The 20,316-nt window shown below is 37.5% G+C and overlaps 1 long non-coding RNA gene across 1 annotated transcript; it reads left to right on the forward strand.

Moving 5' to 3' along the window:
• The first annotated feature begins 15,156 nt into the window (after positions 1-15,156).
• On the forward strand, positions 15,157-18,438 carry LOC105534490. The gene is made up of 2 exons (XR_001005286.1): positions 15,157-15,291; positions 17,951-18,438. It is a non-coding gene; the product is annotated as an uncharacterized LOC105534490 (long non-coding RNA).
• Positions 18,439-20,316: the final 1,878 nt, after the last annotated feature.

Genomic DNA, 20,316 nt, shown 5'->3' on the forward strand with positions numbered 1-20,316 from the left:
CCACCAGAAGTGTAAAACTGTTGTCTTTTCACCACATCCATGCCAATATCTATTATTGTTTGGTTTTTTTAATATGGCCATTCTTGCAGGGATAATATGCCAAATTAAAATTGTGGTTTTAATTTGCATGTCACTGATAATTAGTGATGTTGAGCATTTTTTCATAAGTGTGTTAGCCGTTTGCATATCTTCTTTTGAGTACTGTCTATTTATGTCCTTTGCCTACTTTTCAATGAGATTTTTTCCTTGCTAATTTGAGTTCTTTGTAGATTCTAGTACTTTGTCAGATGCATAGTTTGTGAATATTTTCTCCTTGCTGTGTGGGTTGTTGGTTATTTCTTTTGCACTGCAGTAGCTTTTTAGTTAGGTCTCATCTATTTTTGTTGCATTTGCTTTTGAGTTATTGGTCATGAAGTCTTTGCCCACGCCAATGTCTAGAAGGACTTTTCCCTTCTCCGTCGGGGTGAGGTGTTCACATTTGCAGTGGCCTGCTACTGTTTGGGAGGGGATCATGCACAGGGAGTTTACTGGAGTTGTACACATGCTCCCTTGAGGCATTCTTCCTTCACTGGTCCTTCCCTTACCAGTCAGATGTCTTTAGGAGGTCATATACCAGTTAAACTCCACCATTTTGCTTCTTAGTGTGCATGTGTGAGCCCACTCACCACCTTCTGAGATCTTAGCAGGAAGTTGCTAGTCACATTTCAGGTGTTTCTATCTATTGGGAGACTGCCTTTCTCTGATACTGGCTGGGACCAATTATTTTAGAGAGACAGTATAACCACTGCCTGACCATCATTTGATGGTCACTTGACTTTCCCGGTTGGGAGCCCCCTGCTCATGTCTAACTATCTGTAACATAATGAAACTCTGGTTCTTAAACCCCTTGGTACCCTAACACAATGATTATACTTGATAATCTCCAAAAGTTTCATTTCATGAAATTGGGCATATGCACCTGGGGCAGAACCAAGTTGAAGGCATAGTAGCTAACGAGATCACTAGGAACTAGGATGAAAATTGTCCTTTATTAGAGTGCGTTTTTTAATTGAGCAGATGGTGTGATTATTTATTCTTTACCTAGTAACATTTAATCACCTGGCAAGTCAAGATTATTTGACTTTTAACCTCGTCTTCATGTAAGTACTTTTGGTGAAAATCTTAAGTAGTTAAATGGCCAAAATCTGTGCAACAAAGAAGAAAAAGTCAATTTATAAAACTTTAAGTAACCTAGAATTGGCTGTAACTCAAAAATATAATCTAAGGATCGAAGTTAAATTTTATATAGCTTTCAGCAAAAGAGTATTCTTATTTATAAATATACTTTCTACTTTTGTTCAGTGATCATCTTTCCCACTGAAAAAATCAGGGTGCTGATTTTTTTTTTCAGATAATATGAACATGACACCTTCAAAGAAACACCAAAACTTTTGGCATTTTCTATGCTATTTCTTATACCTAAGCTTCCTACTATTGTCCACCAAATAAATTGGCCCTTCTGTTTATTCTTCTTCAGAATGAGTACTTTATTTCAAGCTAATTTTCACCAACATTTTATTGAACATTTACTTTGTGCCAGTTTTCATACCAAGTTACATACATATACAGTTTCACTGAAAAGCTTCATGAGATTCTGTGGGGTTAGTTTACTATTCTATTTAATAAGTGAAGAAATTAGGCCATCAGGCCTTAAGTAACATTCATAAAGCTACATCTCTGATGAGTAAGAGAGCTGGGATTCAAATCCAGGTCTGTCTGACTTCAGAAACTGTAATCGCAACCACTAGGTGATACTATCCCCATTCTTCTGTATGTATTTAGCCTTACATTCTCTACCCCAGGTCTCATTCAAACTTTAATCTATGTAACTTTTACTCTACATGTTTCTATTGCACTGCCATTTGAATATTTTATTTTCAAACTTCTCTATAACTTTTATTCCCTCATTTTATTTCCCATATTTCTGAGCTCCTTAAAAACAAAATGTCTATGCTTTTCTCATTGACCTATTATAAGGCTCACCACCCAAGACCTGCTGCCACCACTACTGGCACCTGAACACACTTCCCAGGGACCCATGGACTTGCTGATCCGTGACCTATCACTGCCACTTCTGGCAACCCTGCCCCATCCTGTAGCAGAGGGGCTGTACACCAGCATGTTCCCCCCCGAAGCCACAAAACCAGCCTTTTCTGCATTCTTATTCCAAGAAAAGCCATGCCACAGCCTGCACAAACAACAATAGCCTAGGCCACTGAGGGACTCACAGACAACACTCACATTCATTACAGCCAAAGAAATCATACAGAGACTACATCATTGTACCTAGCAAGAAACAAAACCAAAGCACCCTACCCAACTGACACTTATAGATACATCAAAAGGAAAAAGTAATTTCCTACAAAAGCTCCTCCATACAATTGGAAGACATGACTGTTTTATCAAATGCATAAAGCAAGAAAACATGACACCTTCAAAGAAATACAATAATTCTTCAGTAGTGACCCAAATGAAAAAAAGTTATGAAATACCTGAAGAAGATTCAAAATGAGGATTTTAAGGAAATCCAGCAGGAAACAAGAGAACATAGATGGATAGTTTAATAAAATTAGGAAAACATTTTATGATCTGAATGAGAAATTGAATCAATTCATAAAAATATAATTGAAAACTTCAATAATAGACTAGATCAAGCAGATAAAATAATTTTTGAACTTGAAGAAATGTCTCCGGCAATAACCCATCAGACAAATAAAAAGGGATGGAGAAAGTCTATGTGATATATGGGAAACCATTAAGTGAAAAAAAAAATTGCATTTTAGGAGTTCCAGAAGAAGACATGAGAAATGACATAGAAAACATAATGAAATTATAGGTGAAAATTTCCCAAGTCTTGGAAGAAAACATAGACATCCAAATAAAGGAAGCTCAAAGTTCCATAAGTAGGGTCAATTCAAAAAGGTCTTGAGATATGTTATAGTCAAACATAAAACAGAATTCTAAAAAAACAGCAAGAGAAAAGCATCAAGTCACATATAATGGAATCCCCATCAGACTCACAAAGGATTTCTCAGCAGAAACAAATGGGATGATATATTTTAATTGTGAAGAGAAAAATAACTGCCAGGCAACAATACCATATTTCGCAAAGCAATCTTTCAGGAAAAAAAGAAGACAAAGTCTGTCCCAGATGAGCAAAGCTGAAGGAATTTAACACCACTAGACCAACCCTACAAGAAAATTTTAGGATAGTCCTATATGTAGAAGTGAAGAGACCATATCTACCATTATGAAAATAAACCAAAGTGTAAAACTCACTTGTAGAGCAGATACGTAAATGACAAAAAAGAAACAAAAGTTTTCACTACTGAAAAACCACAAGGATAAACTATAAGACAAAATTAAAAGAACCAGAAAACTATTAACAGAATGACAGGAATAAGTCCTTGCCTGTCAATAACAATTTTGGCTAGAAATGGTATAAATTTCTCAATGAAAAGATATAGATTGGATAAATGAATAAGAAACAAGAACCATCTATATGCTGTCTACAAGAAACACATTTCACCTTTAAAGACACATATAGACTGCAAGTGAAGGAATAGAATATTACATGCAAATAACCAAAAAAAAAAAAAATTGTAGGCATAGCTATACTTACATCAGACAAAATATACTTTAAGTTAAAAAACACAGGCCGGGTGCAGTGGCTCATGCCTGTAATCCCAGCACTTTGGGCGGCCGAGACAGGTGGATCATGAGGTCAGGAGATCGAGACCATCCTGGTTAACATGGTGAAACCCCATCTCTACTAAAAATACAAAAAAACTAGCTGGGCGTGGTGGCGGGCACCTGTAGTCCCAGCTACTTGGGAGGATAAGGTGGGAGAATGGCATGAACCCAGGAGGCGGAGCTTGCAGTGAGCCGAGATCGCACCACTGCACTCTGGCCTGGGTGGCAGAGCGAGACTCCATCTCAAAACATACACACACACACACACACACACACAATGTCATTATATAAAGATAAAAAGATAAATTCAGCAAGAGGATACTGCAGTTGTAAATATATATACATCTAACACCAAAGCAGCCCAACAAGAAGCAACAAGATTGAATGAGTAATAAAAATTTCCCAACAAAAAAATTACCTGACCCGATGGCTTCACTGCTGAAATATAGCAGAAAACTGAAATTGGACCCCTTCCTTATACCTTATACAAAAATTAGCTCAAGACAGATTAAAGACTTAAATGTAAGACCTAAAAACCATAAAAACCCTAGAAGAAAACCTAGGCAATACCATTCAGGACGTAGGCATGGGCAAAGCCTTCATGACTAAAACACCAAAAACAATAGCAACAAAAGCCAAAATAGACAAATGGCATCTAATTAAACTAAAGAGTTTCTGTTTAGCAAAAGAAACTATCATCAGAGTGAACAGGCAACCTACAGAATGGGAGAACATTTTTTCAATCTATCCTTCTGACAAAGGGCTAATATCCAGAATCTACCAAGAACTTAAATTTACAAGAAAACAAACAACCCCATGAAAAAGTAGGCAAAGGATATGAACAGACACTTCTCAAAAGAAGACATTTATGCAGCCAACAGACACATGAAAAAAATGCTTATCATCACTGGTCATTAGAGAAAGGCAAATCAAAACCACAATGAGATACCTTCTCACGCCAGTTAGAATGGTGATTATTAAAAAGTTAGGAAACAACAGATGCTGGAGAGGATGTGGAGAAATAGGAACACTTTTACACTGTTGGTGAGAATGTAAATTCCTTTAGCCATTGTGGAAGACAGTGTGTCAATTCCTCAAGAATCTAGAACTAAATATGCCATTTGACCCAGCAATCCCATTACTGGGTATATACCCAAGGGATTATAAATCATTCTGTAAAGACACATGCACACACATGTTTATTGCAGCACTATTCACAATAGCAAAGACTTGGAACCAACTCAAATGCCCATCAATGACAGACTGGATAAAGAAAATGTGGCACATATACATCATGGAATACTATGCAGACACAAAAAAGGAAAAGATCATGTCCTTTGCAGGGACATGGATGAAGCTGGAAACCATCATTCTCAGCAAACTAACGAACAGAAAACCAAATACCACATCTTCTCACTCATAAGTGGGAGTTGAACAATGAGAACACACAGACACAGGGAGGGGAACATCACACACTGGGTCCTGTCAGGGGGTAGGGGTCTTGGGGAGGGATAGCATAAGGAGAAATACCTAATATAGATGACGGGTTGATGCGTGCAGCAAACCACCCTGTCATGTTTATACCTGTGTAACAAACCTGCACATTCTGCAATGTATCCCAGAACTTAAGAAAAAAAAAAAAAAACTAGATAAGGACAACAAAAACAACAGGCTAATATCTCTGATACACATAGATGCAAAAACCCTGAACAAAATACTAGCAAACCAAATCCAACCGCATCACAAAGATAATACAGCATGATCAAGCAGAATTTTTACCAGAGCTGAAAGGATAGTTCAAAATACCTATATCTATAAATGTGATGCATCATATCAACAGAATGAAGAAAACTATGTAACCATCTCAATAGACACAGAAAAGGCATTTGGTAAAATTCAACATCCCTGTTAAAAAACAATCAACAAATTTGCCATAGATGGAACAGACCTCAACATTAAAAAGGCCGTATGTGACAAACCCACAGCTAACCTAATACTGAATGGGAAAAAGCTGAAGGCTTTTTCTCTAACAATCAGAACAAGACAAGGATGCCTACTCTCACCATTCCTACTCACTGTATTATAGGAATTAGACAAGAAAAAGAAAGAAAGGGCATTCAAATTGGAAGAGGAAGTCAAATTGTCCCTCTTTATAGATGACATGATCTTGTATATTGAAACACCCAAAGACTCCCCAAAAACACTGTTAGAACTGATAATTCAGTAAAGTTACAGGATCCAAAATCAACATATAGCCTGGCCAACGTGTCAAAACCCCATCTCTACTAAAAAAAAAAAAAAAAAAAAAAAATGTAGCCAGGCATGGTGGTGCATGCCTGTAGTCCCAGCTACTTGGGAGACTAAGGCATGAGAATTGCTTGAACCCAGGCAACAGAGGTTGCAGTGAGCCAAGACCACACCCCTGCACTCCGACAGAGCAAGACTCCATCTCAAAAAGAAAAAGAAAAAAAAAATCAGTACTGTTTCTATATTCCTATAACATAATAGCTGAAAAAGAAATTAATAGAGCAATCCTGTTTATAATAGCTAAAGAGACAAAAAAAATTTAATCAAGGAGGTAAGAGAGCTCTACAAGGAAAACTCAAAATCACTGATAAAAGAAATTAAAGAGGTCACACATGCACAAATAGGAAGACATTCCACGCTCATGGATTATAAGAATATTGTTAAAATAACCACATTTCCCAAAGGAATCTGTGGATTCAGTGCAATCCCTATCAAAATGTCAATGGCATCATTTACAGAAACAGAAAACACAACCCTAAAATTTGTATGGAACCACAAAAGACCCTGATGAGCCACAGCAATCCTGAGCAAAAAGAACAAAGCTGGAAGTATCACACCATCTGAGTTCAAAATATACTATGAAGCTATAGTAACCAAAACACCATGGGACTGAAATTAAAAAGTACATATAGACCAATGGAATAGAATACTCAGAAATAAATCCCTATACTTACAGCCAACTGAATTTTGACAAAGACATCAGGAACTTACATTGGAGAAAGGAAACTATCTTCAATAAATGGTGCTGGGAAAACTGGATACCCATATGCAGAAGAATACTAGACTCCTGTCTCTCGCCGTATATAGAAATAAACTCAAAATGATTAAAGACTTGAATATATCACTGAAAATTAGACAGCAGCCTAGGCATTGATTTTATGGCTAAGACTTCAAAAGCACAGGCAACAAAAGCAAAAATAGACAAATAGAATGATGTCAAACCAAGGTTTCTGCATAGCAAAGAAAACAGTGAACAAAGTGAAGAGACAACCTGTACAATGGGAGAAAATATTTGCAAACATTATCCAGCCAGGAACTAATATTCAGAATATAAAAGGAACTCAACAGCAACAAAATCAAATAATATGATTTAAAAATGGGCAAAATACCTGAATAGACATTTCCCAAATAAGACATACAAATGGTCAACAAGTAAATTAAAAAATGCTCAACATCACTAACCATAAGGGAAATGCAAATCAAAACCACACAATGAGGTACCATCTCACCTCATTAGAATGGCTATGATCAAAAAGACAAAAATAAAATGCTCATGAAGATTCAGAGAAAGGAAGATCTTATATGTTGTGTTGGAAATGTATCAGTACAGCCATTATGAGAAACAGTATGGAAGTTCCTCAAAGAACCAAAAACAGAACTACCATATGATCCAGCAATCCCACTGCTGGTTATTTATCCGAAGGTAAGGAAATCAATATATCTAAGGTATGTCTCAACCTCCTTATTTCATTGCAGCACTATTCACAATGGAAATTATATTAAATCAAGCTAAATGTCCATCAACAGGTGGGTGGACAAAGAAAATGTACACGTACACATGGATGAGCCTGGAGGACATTATGTTAAATGAAATAAGCACAGAAAGATAAATATTTGACGTTCTCATGTAGAAGCTAAAAAAATGTTGAGCTCATCGAAATATAATTATGGTTGTTAGAAGCTTGGAAGCAGAGAGGAAGATAGAAAAGGTTGGTTAATAGATACAAAATTACAGCTAGATAGGAGGAATAAGTTCTAGTGTTCTATAGCACTGTGGGATGACTATAGTTAACACTAATTTTGTGTATTTTCAGATAGTTACAAGATGGGATTTTGAATGCTCCCAACACAAAAAAAGAAAAAATGTTTCATGTGATGGATATGCAATTACCTTAATTTGATCATTACATGTTTTATACATGTATCAAAATATCACTGTATCACATAAATATGTACATTATGTGTCAACTAAAAATAATTAAAATAAGGCTCACAACTCCAGGAAGTTCCACTAGAAAGCAGAGCTTCCACAATGCTGCAGATATTCTTTGAAAGCCTCAGAGCTCTCCAGAAAATGAGAGGTTTTCTTAGATATGGTCCCAGATAAGACTTTCAGGGAATACCCCAGTAAGAAACAAAGCCTTCAAAAGTGATGCGGTGGCAGGCCTGGGTATATCCAAAGACAGTTCTCTAAAATTTTGAGAGATTTTCTCTCCTGACATACATCTCTTGTTAACAAAAGACATTGCATTGAATTCTTACTTGAGGACATAGGTGGCCTTGGGGACCATCTGTTCAAAGTTTTGTGGATTTCATGCCAACTTGTGTGAAATCCAAAACAAGCACTGTGTCTACCAAAGGTAAATCATTAAGCCTGGAACAGCCAGCAGGAGACCTGAATTCTTTTCTTGGCTACTCTCAAAAATAGTTGACTATACCACAGGCAATTTTTTCAGCACCCAGCAATTCAGAACCTCATGTCAAAAAGCACATTAATTTTGGCAATTAACTGATTACACATTATAATGCAATTCAAAATTTATTATAGTCAGGTATGCTGGTTATGTCAGTGGTTGTTACTGATAAGCTATGTTATCTGTTTTTTTAAAAGACGGGGTTGTGCTATGTTGCTCAGACTGGAGTGCAGTGGCTATTCATAGGCATGATCAAAGCACACTACAGCCTCAAACTCCTAGGCTCAAATAATCCTCCTACCCTAGCCTCCTGAGTTACTGGGGCTACAGACATGTGTCACCATGCCCGGCTAAGCCATGTTATCTCTAATGGACATTTTCACATTACCACACCAATAATCCACTAATTGTGCCATTTGTCAGTCATAGAAAAGCTGCTGTGTGTGTGTGGACTTAGACCACCCACTGTTTGAGGCACAGGACAGCTTTTACTTTCTTTTTGCAGACAAATTTCTGTAGCCAGACTGGACTTTGGCCAAGGAGGCACTGTCTAGTGTCTTCCCTGCATAAAATTCTTGTATTTTTGATGAGAAGTAGAGTTTTTCTTTGTCTTGCTATCATCACTGTAATACTGATGGAGGTCAGAGGGGATGGACAGATTGTGGACTGAGAGCCACAGAAGGCTGTCCTTTAACACAAGTTCCTTCATTCTGCCAAGCAGACCTCCGTAGGGAGTTGCTAGGCCATCCAAGGTTCAGCTCTACTGACATGGAACTGGAAACTGGACAAAAAATGGAAATATACTGTGACTTCCTCTCTCTTCTTCTTCTCTGTTTGCCAAATAGCAGTTTAGCTTTGGTGTCAGGAACACAAATGAGGCTGAAGGAAAGAGGAGGTGTTTGTGGGTCTTTGTCCTCATCTTCCTATCCCTACTCACCTTCAGCCACTGCCATAGTTCCATGGAACATCTGTTTCCAGGTAACCTGACAGATCATGGGACTAGCAACTTTAGATTTCATCTGTTTGGGGCCCCTCTGAAATGTTTCCACAGAGTCATGTCTTTTTTTCCAACAAAATATTTTTCTTCCTAATTCACTTCTCCCTTCAGTTTGCTATTGGAACCAGAGACAATGATAATTTCATTGAAATGGAATCAATTGCAAAGCACTGGAAAGAAGTGTGGTTTAAAATCTCAGGTTGGGTTTCTTGGAATTCTGAGCCAAGTCCCTTTTCCCAGTTGCTCACAGGAAGTTTCGACTGATGTCATTGGGGTGTGTATGTGTGTTTACATCACAGTACAGCCTTAAGGATGCAGAAAAAATCCTTTCTTTCAGTTCATATCTAGTGACTGTATCACTCTTCATGGCTAGCTAATATTTGAAACCTCGTCATGCTGACGAACCAGGCAACCATTCCTGTCTTAGTTTGAGAGTCCCATTAAGAGTAGCCATTTATAGGGGAAATTAGAGATTTTTGTTTCACTCAATGTTTCACAGACATAAACCTTTCCAAAATTCTCCTTCCCAACTTTGAAGATGCATATTTAGATCAAGATGATACTTGATATTAATTCAGAAGAAATTATTTATTCATGCCTTACAGTTTTTCACTTCAAGTTTTAAGAGAAATTGATTAGAGTCACTCTCATCTAAGGAGACACAAATTATTTATCATATGACAAAAACAGCACTTGATGTGTTAAAAGGGACCAAACTATGTGCAGTGAGCACAATTCCACAATGATGCATCGAGTTTCTGGTAGAGGAGCATTATGCTGGTAATGCAATATTTGTGGCTTGGCTGAAATCCACAGGCACCGTTTGCCTCAACAACAAGCCACTCTTCATTTCACTTCCTCTTCTTTAACCAAGTTCAACTCTATTTTGCTTCTTCCCAAACAAACTAGTATTTATGACAGGAAAATATACAAAGGTCCATGTTTTTCTAACTTCTTCTGAGCCCCTTTTCACAGCCTGTCCTTTACTTTGCCTTCTTTTGACACAACAGTGGTAAATTATCCAAATAATGTCTTCAAGGATGTGATGAGAGACCGTGTTTAAGGGATGCAAGTTAGTATGTTCTGTCTCTATCATATACTCTAGTTCTTTTCTTCTTCCTTGTGTCTGTTTTCCTTGGGGAAAATTAATCTGTTTTCTTCCTGGGCTCACTTTTGTATTTTCCATACAATGTTTGGCAGGCTCCCAAATGACTTTCCTTTTCCCATCCAGACAAGATAGAGAATAATTCCAAAGCTGTGGCCCTGCTTTTTCATCCTTTAAATGCAGTGTGGACTGAGCCTCTAAATTTAGTGACTGCTCTTATTGGATTTAAAAAAAAATCTAATTCGACAGTATTGGCCCTTAGCTTGCCATGAACCTTTCTCACTCCCCATGGCCCTCTGTAGTTTCTGCTTCCTCCCACCACCAAAAACTACCCCACAAAATTTTAAAAGCATGAGCAGCTTCCTAGTTCAAAACCAGTCATAAAACCCAGTATTCCAAGTTTTGCTTCTACTTGAGCAATGTGTGGCTTTTGAACTCTGATTTACATCCAGATTTTAGTGCATATTAAGCATTTTCTCTTTCTTACATGGTAGGGTTTTTTGTAGACTGTATCCAGCTCAATCTTGCTGGTTTCCCTCCCACCCTCCTTTCCTTTAACCAACAAATTTCCCCAGTCCCCAGATGATACATAAAATCGGGAACTTGCTCATCGATCAGAAAATCAGTACTTGCTTCATAGTTTCTCTCTCTCATTTTAGAAGATTTTGATTTCCTCTTCTCGCATCTTTCTATCTGCTCACTCTGTGTCAACAGAGGTGAACTTGGAGTAGAATGTAAGGGGTTTCCAGTGTCTGGTCAAGATTTTTTCCAGTACTGGTCATTTTCCTGGCATTACCAACTTCATCTCAGGAGGCAGTGGCTCCTTAATTCTGGGCTGTGAAAAAGATGTGCTCCATGAATGCAGGAATTTTATCTGCTTTCCTTACAGCACATAGAACAGTGCCTGGCACCTAGTAGGTTCTTAATAAATATTATACAAATTAATGCATACAATCCTGATGAGTTGGAGAGTTTTTAATTCAAATGGTTCATCATTTTTATGATTTATCATGAAAATATATGAAGGCATTTTCATGCTGCAATATTTGACATTTTCAGTGTTCCCATTTTCATCATGAACTCAGATTTAAAAACCAACAAACAAATATATTTCGGCTCAGTCAGGTGAGGAACAGATACTTCTGGAAGAGCCTTTAAGATGGCTGCCCAAGGACATTTCTAAGTTTTACTTAAACATGTGTTGGCTGGTGATGGCAGTACTGGTAAAACTATATTTTGGAAATGTTAATGTCATTAGACTGGTGAATTTGAGAAGCATATAGTCACTTTAGTTATTGAAGTCCATCACCTGTGTTTCCTACCAACACTAGACCTTTTAAATTCAGTGTGCTAAACATATACTTGGTGGCCTGATAGATGGCTGTTGTATCCAAGTCCAATGTACCATTATCATGTCTGATATAACATCAAGAGTTATAAGTATGTATCTAATTGGCACTGAGGTCAGATGGCAGCATATGGAAACATCGCATCACATTGTGTGGCAATGCAATGACACAGGAGTTAGACATGTTAGATATGAGTTCTAAATTTCTCTTCAAAGAATCAATATGTCAGTAGGTTCAATTCTTTGCCTTCTACTTCTAAACTTAACTTCCTCGTAAAGCAATCTTTTCTGATTACCTGCTCCACCCTGACTCATTCCGATTTCCTGCTCGTCATAACCATTTTTCCCACCAAACCACTCACCCCATCACTCTCTTTAAATTAGTCAGTCGGAATTAGTTTAGCCTGTGCTGTCTAACCCTACCCAATAGGGGAACTACACAGCAGCAGGGGCCAAGTGCGTCAGGAATAAACCCCCTTTTCGAAACTCCCTTGTCCGGGTGTGTACTCACCATTGCTCCATCTGTGAGGGCACACCCTTCTATAGAAGTAAACTGCCTTGCTGAGAAGAAATAAAAGAAAATTTTCTATTCGAGTGCTATTTCTTTTGTGGCACCAAAACTTTATTTATAACAGGCAGATAGTGAGGGTGCAGAAGTGCTTGGTAAGGTTTTCCTTTTAATGATGAGCAGCCCCAAATCATTTTTCTTTCTAACAAAGAGCAGCCTGTAAAATCGAGTTGTAGCCATAGGTGCTGGCAGTTGTGCCAACCATGTTCAAAATGGCAGCTCCATCTTGCCTTCTCTGCCACCCACGTGCACAGTAAGGAGCAGACAAGATGGCCCTGGCCAAGGGGTAAGTTCATGTGCATAATAAGATTAGGGTGAGGCAGCCAGCCTTCCCCAGTGCCCTATGTAAATGTCATACCTGATTAAACCAATCTCTGAGTCCTAAGTAAATCAAACACTGCCTCTCCAAGCCAGACTATAAAATCCGGCGGATCCACCACCAGCAGGCTGCCTTTTACCCTCAGAACTCTCCTCTCTGTCACTAGAGAGCTGTTTTCCTTTCTCTTGCCTATTAAACCTCTGCTCCTAAATTTTCCTGGCACAAGATGACGAAACCTGGGTATTTACCCTAGACGATGTAGCTGCTTCAGTAATGGATAGTAAAGACAGGAAAATTAAGGCAAAATGTATTGTCTTCCAATGAAACAAATATCACCAGTACTGTGACATTTCTGCCAGAAGCAACGGTAACTTTGACAGGCCTTTTCATTGGCTTGCTGGAAAACTAACTGGCAATGCCGACTAGAAGTGGCTTGCTGTGTTTGTTCTGGTCCTACCAGAGTTTGTCATGGATCTGCCTCTGGAAACTCATGAAGCACATGACTTAGTGCAGCTCTGACAACTGTTCTCCTGAGGGGAATGATACCCTGCGAGAGAAGGTGAAGTCGGAAGCCTACTTTCATAGATGCTGGTTCTCTGATGTCTGAGATGCAGCGTTTGCCACTTTATTATATGGCCAACCAGACTGTGAGCTCAAACTTCAGGATGCTAAAGGGAATGAATATGGCAGTTTAAAAAAAAAAAAAAACTTTATATTTTAGACCTCCAAAATTAGCTGTTTAGACCCCAGTTGTTTCCTTCCTGAGTTTCAAATGCAAGAATGCTATAGTCACAACACACACAGACACAAAATCACTGGGTTTCGATTTTTCTTCTGGAATTGGGACATACATGAGTGAATAAAATATCCCTGGGAAAAACTCTAAATATCCAATGAACTAGTAAATCAAGATATAACAACACATTATTAAAATTTTAAAATACATAAAAATACTGTAGTAAACTGATAAAAAGCAGAATACAAATTAAATATACATATAGTCACAATTATAGTTCAAAATTAAAAACTCAGCCAGGCACAGTGGCTCATGTCTGTAATCCCAGCACTTAAACCTAATGGGAAATATATTTTAAACAGTTAACGTGGGATTATGAGTAGTTTCCTTCTTCTGTGCATGTGTGTATTTAATTTGACAACATTTTATTGTAATGAAGGAAAAGTAAACTGAATTGGCTAAAAATCATCAAGCATTAAAAATTCCTTGAAAATTAAAGGAAGCATAAAAATAGCATATGATCATTAGATTACTGGGAAATATTTATAAGACATTGATGTATCATTTATCTACATTATGAAAAACAATTACATGACAAACTCATCATTTTAAGATGATTCTGTATCAAATGGGATTTCAAAATATGGCTTTCAGTACTTCTCAAAACTTTCAAGATCATCGGAAACAAGGGAAGTCTGAGAAACTCTCAGTTTCAAACCAACACAATTGTGCAATACAGTTCATATCCTCTTTTGGTTTATTTCTCTAATAAGAGCCCATTATTTCTGTGTCTTTGGCCATAGCTGTGTAAAACTAATTAATAATTTTGTTGGGTATATTTACTACTCTAACCATCCTCCCCCAAATATTTTCTCAGTCTGAATTAAGGCAATTATTTTATTGGGAAAAAATAGTTCTAATAGCTGGCTCACTGTCCCTGGCCTGATTATTATAAGCTATTTACTGAAATCAAATGCTATTGGCTATGTGCTGGCTGTGTCACAGTGTTCAAATTTTTGTCTTCTATTTGCATCTATTTTTGCAAGAGAAAACAATTATTCTAGTCTATATTTAAAAACTAACTCAATATACCCAATATATTTTATGCAAAGCTCTCTTCAGTACATAAATTTTTAAACTCTCTGTCCTTGTTTCCTACACTGTTTTTCCTTCCATTCACTCATTTATTCCACAGGTATTTTTATTTCAGAGCAGTTTGAAATTTACAGGAAAAAACTGCAGTTGATAGAGTTCCCACACATCCTACAGCCCATTTTCTCTATTACGGACATCTTACACTGGTATGGTGTATTAGTTATAATTCATAAATTAATGCTGATAAATTACTAACTAAAGTTTATACTTAATTCATATTTATTTAGTTTGTTTTTAACAAAATATCATTTTTCTATTCCAGGATCCCAACTAGAATACGACATTGCATTTAATCATAATATCTCCTTAGGTTCCTCTTGGCTGTGACAGTTTCTCAAGACTTCCCTTGTTTTTGATGATCTTGAAAGTTTTGAGAAGTACTGAACAGGTATTTTGTAGAATTTTCCTCCCTTGGGATTTGTCTGATTTTTTTTTTTTTTTTAATTTCGTAACTAGACTGTGGTTGTGTGTTTTAAGGAGGAATATCACAGAAGCGAAGTGCAATTCTCATCATGTCATATCAAGAGCACACACTAACAACATGACTTATTGCTGAATATTGAACTTGATCACCTGGCTGAGGTAGTGTTTGCCAGATTTCTCTGTAAAGGTACTGTTTTTCCCTCCATTCTATACTGTACTCCTTCAAAAGAAATCACCAACCACAGTTCATACTTAAGGAGTGGGGAAGTTAAGATCTATTTATTTGAGGACAAAATATCTACATAATTATTTGGATTCTTCTGCATGGGAGATTTGTCTACTCTCACCAATTTACTAATTCACTCAACTATTTATATCCATATGGATTAATGGATACTCATTTTATACTTTTGGTTATAATCTAATACCACTTTACTTATTTTGTTGCTCAAATTGCTGTGGCTTTGGCCAGTGGGGGCCCTTTCAGTTGGTTCTGGTGTCCCTTTGCTAAGCCCTCATCCTTGTGTGGAGTTGTTGTATTTTTTTTGAGCACTTCCTTATTTTTTTGGTACTAAAGGATATTCCAGGATCATCACAGATACATTCTGCCCCAGTCTTAGAATCAGCCCATTTTCCAAGGAGCCCAACTCCATTTATTCAAGAAAGGTGTTAAAATCAAATCTGGGCGCTAGATGTGCTTGTTACTCCTAGGATGTTGTTGCTTCCAGACCCTTTCAGTTGAGAGAGTAAGGAAATCTACATGTATATTAACATATTTATAAACATTTCTATATGTAACTATGTTATGCTGAACATGAGTTTATAAGGGTGTTTTCAATTCTAATTTATTAGAATGCTTTTAGTTCTAATCTGGCCTCTTCCCCTTGCTTACCTGTAAACTCTCACCCCAGTAGTAAGAAGCCTAGATGTTTCCATTTACTTAATTGTTCAACTCCAAAATAGATGTGTAGTGGTATCAGAATTGTTATACCTTACACAGGCATTTATTTTTGAGTGGAGTTTTTGGTAGTCAATCAATTGCCTGAATCTGGGCTAAATATATGTATTTTAAAATCATCTGCATTTGTTAAATTTCATAATCTCTACCTCATAATTTAAACATTCCTATGAATACAAACAGATAATTAAAGATCGTTTGCAACTGGAAAACGTAATTTTAACACTGTCTTCCTACCCCATTTTAAATATGATGAAACTTGAGTTCAAAGAATTACATACTCAAGGTCACACATGAGTAACAGTTATAGCATGTTGTCATTTGAAAGATATCTATGTTAAAATGGTAGCACACCAGTTATACCTGATCCACCATCTTTAAATTTCCTTTAAAAGACCATAAAAATACATATAAAAAATACAATTAAAAAATACGAATAGAAATTGTAAAACATTGGACAAAGAAATGCCCTAGACTTTTCTTTACCTATGCAGATAGACCAGAAGAAGATAAGAAAACCTAAATGCCCTAGACTTTTCTTTCCCTATGCAGATAGACCAGAAGAAGATAAGAAAATATTTGGTTTTTCCTCTCTGCTCAACGTAACTCTATAACAAAGGAGCAACAGTGTCTAAAAATATTTTTTTTATATACTTTAAGTTCTAGGGTACATGTGCATAACGTGCAGGTTTGTTACCCAGCAATAAAATTATCAATAAAAAGGTTGAAGGCAGTAAAAAATAAATAGTTAATGAGATGCCTGAATGCAGAGCATAGGGAGAGAAAATGTTAATTGTGACAGAGAAGTTGTTGACATGGAAATTAGAGGATGGATATTTTACCTGTATAAGAAATCAAAACAGGCTGGTCTTGGTGGCTCATGCCTATAATCCCAGTGGTTTGGGAGACTGAGGTGGGAGGATCACATGAGCCCAGGAGTTCAAGAACAGCCTAGGGAAAATAGTAAGACCCTGTCTCTACAACAACAGAAACACTAGCCATGCGAGGCGAGAGGCTGAGGTGGGATGATCATTTGAGATGTCAAGGCTGTAGTGAGCTATGTTCACACCACTGCATTCTAGCCTGGGTGACAGAGCATTTTATGTGTGTCTCAGAAAAAGAAAAATGAGAACAAAGAGAGCAAAGAAAATCACATTTTTCAAGTCCTGAGCAGTGTAACTGAAGTAAAAGATATAGTGACTGAAATTATACTTTACCTATAAAATAATTGACTACCTGGACATGCAAACACACACACACATCCACTAAAAAGCTCCTAGAATGCCTAAGAAACCAGTGCACTTTACTGCAATTACAAAGATAAGGAAGGTGTGATCTTTATTAGTAAAATAATAATCAGTTAGAAAGCACAATGGAAAAGTATTCCAGTGCTGATGATGTTGGGGAACTGCTCACATATTCAAGGGAAATGCACAGATACCAAAGCAGAAAGGACAATAAACAGGAGTCCTCATGGTCAAAAGATTAGCAGATGCAGCTTTCAATGGGAGGAGCAGGTTTTGGACCACACTGCAGCACTTTTCTTCTTTCTGTGCTGCCTTGAGGGAAGGCAGTGGTAATACTAATCACTAACACTTAATGGTTCTTATGAGGTGGACACTGTTGTAAATGCTACATACATATTAATACACTTAGCCTTACTGTAGACTTAACCCTGTAAGTTTAAGAAGCTGGATGAACCCTACACAGGTTTAACCAAAGAAATCCAAATTAAGACACAATGTAATGAAACTTCTGAAAACTAAAGACAAAGAAAAAGTACAGAAAGCAACCAGAGAAAAATGATCTTAGATTTCCCTTACCTACAGGGAAAAAAAGACTATTTGTATGACAGCAAATTAATACTCAAATTATCTTCATTTTGTAGGTGAATAAACTGACACTGGAACATTCAGGAACTTCTTCGTGGTCATGGTCACCCAGCTAGAGTGTGGAAGCCAGGCTGTCTGATTCCACGATCTGTGTTCTTAATCCTATGCATAAGGAAGCCATAATGAGGCAACCACTATTTTTAAGATTCACAGATGTTCGGGCCCAATTCACCAGAATGCCAAGTTATACAGAGTTGTGGAATCAAAACTGCAATTAGTAATAAAATGTGATGCTCTCTGGAACGTTTTTCATACATATATATGCTTCTTGGGACTCTCTCTGAAGGTTAAGAGAAATTGAGAAACGATGGAGAATTTAAGTGTTTTAGATCCTACATACATTAGACTTAAAAATAGTAACTATATACATGAGTATTTATAAACTTAAGAATGAACATAACATGAACCATGTGGCACCTATAAAATGAAAATAAAATACCTACAAACCAACTGAGAGCAATAAAAGAAGCTTTAAGGACTTTCACTTCAGCAAGTCTGAATTAGATGCGCTCCTTCCCATTCCTCCCCCTAATTACAACAAGCTTGGACGTTACATACAGAACAAACAGAAGGAGGCTCTGAAAGATGAAGAGAAGGCAAGTAGCTACAGACTTCACAACGTAAGGAATAATATGGTGGTGAATTACATTTGTGATGTTTTTTTGTCTCATATCCCATAATATCTCATATCTCATAATCAGTTAGAAAGCACAGTGAAAAAGTATTCCAAGGCCAATGGTGTTAGAGAACTGCTCACAAATTCAACAGAAATGCACAGATACCAAAGCAGAAAGGACAATAAACAAGAGTGTTCATGGTCAAAAGATTAGAAGATGCAGCTTTCAATGGGAAGGGTAGGTTCTGGGCCACACTGCAGTGCTTTTCTGCTTTCTGTGCTTTCCCACTCTAGAAGCTGAAGAAGATAACCCCAAAATGTCAATATATGTAGACCAAAAACCAGGCCCAATAAAAGTCTGCTCTCTCTAGCCAAAGGACTACAGTAGGGCAGCCCAGCAAGACAGAAAACCTTCAGACAACCTACCCCAGCCAAACACTAACAAAAAAAGTAAAAGGAAAAAGTGAGCCACCACCCACTCCATATCAGTAAAAACTAAGTGGAAAGTCTAGACTTTCACCTCAAGATGTTGCAACAAGCTACTCCAATACCCCTGCCGGGATAGTGTCACAGAAGGCTAAGTAAGGACCTGTGTTGTTGATTCCCCTCCAGAAGTAAAGAGTCCATACCTGCTATTTTAAGAGAGACCACATGGAAAGCCTAGATTTCAACACCTACCCAGCCTTAATGCTGTATTCTTTCCCTTCTTTACTGTTTGGTATCAAAGCAGCTCAGTGCAGAGTCAGAATGTTTGGCATTACTCTTCAGTAATGAGGCCACCTCCACCATGGTGGTAGTGGAGACCATGTGAGGACCAGGACTTGTACCCTGCGCAGAAGTAATGAGTAGACCCCTCTACAGGAAAGCTGAGGGGGAACCTAAACTTCTACCTCTCTCTGGCAGTAATAAAGTAGGAACTCACTTCCCCCTGCTGAGCAATAACAGAAAAAGCCAGCTGAAGTAAAAGCTTATTTCTTTCTTTATGTATATATGTTTTTGGAGATCGAGTCTTATTCTGTCAGCTAGGCTGGAGTGCAGTGGAATAATCAGGGCTTACTGCAGCCTCAACCTCCTGGGCTCAAGCAGTCCTTCCACCTCAGCCTCCCGAGTAGCTAGGACCACAGGTGTGCACCACCACACATTGCTAACATTAAGCTTTTTTCTAGAGATGGGGTCTTCCTATGTTGCCCAGGCTGGTCTGAAACTCCTGGGCTCAAGTGATCCTCCCACCTTGACGTCCCGGAGGGCTGGGATTACAGGTAAGAGTCATCATTCCAGGCTGAAGCTTTATATAATAACCAGAGTCTCATATTACAAAATGTCAAAGATTCAGTGAAAAGTTACTTGTTATGAATGGACAAGATCTCAAACTGAATGACAGAAGATAATTAATAGATGCTAACACTGAGATGACAAAGTTGTTAGAATCATCTGACAAATATTTTAAAGCGGCTATAATAAAAGTGCTACTGCAAGTGATTATAAACATGCTTGAGGCAAATGAAAAAATGCTACAAAGCTCAGTAAATAAATAAGATATATAAAGAAGAATCAAAGGGAAATTATAGAACCAAAAGATACCATAACTGAAATGCAAAGGTCCATGGATGGACTCAACAACAGAATGGAAAAGACAGATGAAAGAAGTAGTTTACAGGAAATTAGAATAGACTAGAAAAATGAGCAAGACCCTGTGATAAAGAGCAAATATTTATGTTATTGAATTCCAGGAAAGAGAAGAGAATG

The sequence above is a fragment of the Mandrillus leucophaeus genome, unplaced genomic scaffold (assembly GCF_000951045.1).
Source record: "Mandrillus leucophaeus isolate KB7577 unplaced genomic scaffold, Mleu.le_1.0 Scaffold1358, whole genome shotgun sequence".
NCBI lineage: Eukaryota > Metazoa > Chordata > Mammalia > Primates > Cercopithecidae > Mandrillus > Mandrillus leucophaeus.